Source organism: Lycium ferocissimum, chromosome 11, assembly GCF_029784015.1.
Source record: "Lycium ferocissimum isolate CSIRO_LF1 chromosome 11, AGI_CSIRO_Lferr_CH_V1, whole genome shotgun sequence".
Taxonomy (NCBI): Eukaryota; Viridiplantae; Streptophyta; class Magnoliopsida; order Solanales; family Solanaceae; genus Lycium; species Lycium ferocissimum.
Genome location: NC_081352.1, coordinates 20,868,760 through 20,872,552, shown reverse-complemented (window position 1 = coordinate 20,872,552; position 3,793 = coordinate 20,868,760).

Here is a 3,793-nt window from a genome sequence, read left to right as displayed (position 1 = left end):
TATGCTCAAGATTTTCAAGTGTTGTTTGCTTAAGATTTTGAGCCATATCTCCTTTTGGTGGAGATACGTTGGATTCTTCGCAATTGGCGTCACGAAACTATTCACCGCCCAATTGTTCCTCCACAACAACCTACATAAAGTAACAAATTAAGAAATACAACATCCATCATCAAAGCAAAAATATTAAAATAAAAAATTAACAAATTCTCGTGTTGGGTAAAAGATTGAAAATTATGTCAAAACAAGTTAGGTTAGGTTCGCAAAAAGGAAACTTTATGAACAAGTTTTGAATAATATGCCAGAAGGGGCAAACCTTATGCTTGAAAAAGGAAAAGTATGCGTGGCAGAGATTTAAGTTTCAAAAGTAAAAGTATGCGGGAGTGGGTGGTAAAATAACTTTCCAAAAGAGATGAGTATGCCGGAGGAGGAAGAACATGAGTTTGCATATAAAACGTGAAAGTATGCCGGAAGGGGCAAGAGCTAAGTTTCAAAAAGTAAAAGTACGCCAGTTTAGGCAGAAATATAATTTTGCCGAAAAAGGTAGTATGCCGGAGTGGACAGAACATGAGTTTGCAATAAAAGGGGTGATTATGCCAGGAGGGGCAAAACTATCATTTGCATAAGCAAAACAAAAAAGAGCACATAAAGTGTTAACTACTGTAAAAGTGTGCCGTGCAACTTAGGTTTAGAAAACAACAAAGTATAAATGAAAATATACCGAAGGCAATTCACCCCTCAACATTTCCCGCTTGCATTTCCTTCCAGCCCGAGATACAATGGATTCATCATGATGAGGCGACACCAACGTATCACCCTCTTCTATCCTATCATCTCTGGCAGGAGATAAATCTCGTTCGAGATGATCAGAAACCACCGCAGCGTCATCTTGAATTTGCTCAAGATTTTTAGGCATATGTCCTTTCAGTGGAGGTACGTTGGATTCTTCACGATTGGCGTTACGAAACTGTTCACCGCCCAATTGTTCCTCCACAACAACTTACATAAAGTAACAAATTAAGAAACACAAAATCCATCATCGAAGCAAAAATATTAACATAAAAAATTAACAAATTACGCAAGTAAAAGATTGAAAATTATGTCAAACAGTAGTAAGTTAGGTTCGCAAAAAGGAAACTTTATGAACAAGTTTTGAACAATATGTCGGAAGAGGGCAAACCTTATGCTTGAAAAAGGAAAAGTATGCCTAAGAGGTAAGATTTAAGTTTCAAAAGTAAAAGTATGCTTTTCGGAGTGTAAGGCAAAATAACTTTCCAAAAGAGATGAGTATGCCGGAGGAGGCAGAACATGAGTTTGCATATAAAATGTGAAAGTATGCCGGAAGGGGCAAGAGCTAAGTTTCTGTCACGACCCAACCCCATGGGCCATGACTAGTGCTCAAACTGGACACTCGTATACGAACCTGTTAGATATAGTCGGACTGAAACTAAGGACAGTATGGAAACTTGTAAAAACAAGACGTTATCTCAGAAAGTCATATATCATAATAACCTGTCTCCTGAGGAGTCACAACTAATCAAAACATACACAATACGCAAGCCGACAAGGCCGCCACTACGTACGGGAACATCCCAAAATAAGTCATATTGACACAGCTGAACAACACCTATATACAACCCACACATATGTCTACAGACCTCTAAGAGTATCAATAGTGAAATATGACGGGACAGGGCCCCGCCGTACCCTTAGATAAATATAAATTTACATCAAAAGATCTGCACCAAAATAAGCTAGGCTCCGGAACAATGGAGCTCTCCAACAAATCGAGTAGAAATCTGGTCGAGGATCACCAAATCGAGTATCCGTACCGCGGGCATGAAACGCAATTCCCCGAAGAAAGCGGGTCAAGACGAGATATGTACCGAGTATATAAAGCATGAAATACAATAAAGAGGATCATGACCGAAATAGAGATTACGAGGAGACAAGCATGGCAATCAAGAAATCACCGTACCGTGCCTTTTGAAATGAAAATCATGCATAGCTATATCATATACCATATCCGGCCCATTATGGACTCGGTGAATAAGTCGTATACATGTATACCATGCCCGCCCATCATGGGACTCGGTGCATCATCACATCATCATATCATCATATCATTATATATATATATATATATATATATATATATATATATATATATATATATATATATATACGTACCGGCCCTCCAGTGAGGGACTCGGTGAACAATGCGGTGGCCCGTGCACGAAAACATACCCGGCCGGGGGACTCGGTGAAAGATATAATAACGGATGCACGAAGCGAGTAGTGAGCAACCATATGCAAACTAAATCATCATCTGAGACTCAATGGAATAAGTAGAATGAACTAACACTTGAATATCAAAGACGACAGTCATGTCAAGTACCCTTCGAATGTCACTATGGATTATATCAAATAGAACTTCAAGAATCATAGACACGTATCAAGATAATATGAAATAGCTTCTGGAACTCAAGGACATTAGCCATCCTAGTGTCTCTAGGAATAGGAGCTTATACATTCGTCGTTTGTTTGTTTCATATAGATCATGCCAAAAGAAAGAAAGGATAGCTTTACATACCTTTGACGCTTAATCCGTGATTCGATACGTATACGCTGCCCGAAGTACCTCAACCTATATTAAGACGTTAAGAACTATAGTTAAGCTACGGAAAGGCTTAAAACGTATTTCAAGTTAGTAGCTTATTTTTAGACAATTGGGCAGCATTTCCCTTAATATTTAACAACCGCCACCCAATCAACAAAACCAACCACAACGACAACAACCCAATAACCTCTCTTAATCCTTTTTCAACTCAATCATTAACGTCTAAGATTATACACCAACCAAACCAACATACTCTTCGTATACGGTACCTTATACACTTCTTTCTTCCAAATTTATAAGCCATATCAACAACAACACGACAACGACATCAACTACCATCCATGTACAAGAAACTACTTCAATGTCGTTTTAATAGCAAACTCAAAACAGTCCACTGAGCTACAACATCGAAAATACAATTTTCGACTTTACTTCGCAAATCACAAATACATGGGGACGAGTATGATATCACCGTGAACAATAAGAACAACAACACATATACATACTTATAACTATATTTCCATCCCTTCAACACAACAAGAATAGCCCACAACCTCAGGAACATGTAATCCAATTCATGTCCCAGCAATTCCATAAAAACAACCACAACTTTAAATATCAAGATTCCTTCATTTTTAACACATAATCCATAACAACAATAACTACAACAACAATCGAACCTAATCCACCATTATTAAATTAGAACAACCCCACACGGCCAAACAGAACCTTGACTCTAACATATACAATTCCTTGCATCCAATTCCCCTTAATAAGAGTTAATCTCTCAATTACAACATCATCTACTCCAATTACACCATAAGAAGAGGAAATCTTACCTTACTTTAATTAGGACAGATCCTACAATCACTTGCACCAATTGCACCACTTCTTTTTCCTCAATTTAAATTCTAACTTTGCTGCCTCCTTGAATGTGGAGAACACTTTAGGGATTCAAATTTTTTTTTTAAAAGGCTTGGAGCTGGCCGTGAACAGTAGCAGCCATGGCTGTTCTTAATTCTCTCTCTCTCAATTCAACTTTGGAATGATGAAGTGTTTCTCTCTCTAGTTCAACTTTGTGGATGAAAAAATGAATTATGAGTCATCCTTTTGCTATTTATATGCTGCCCTCTAAGTTGACACATGCCCCACTATGGCATGGACCAATCAGATTTG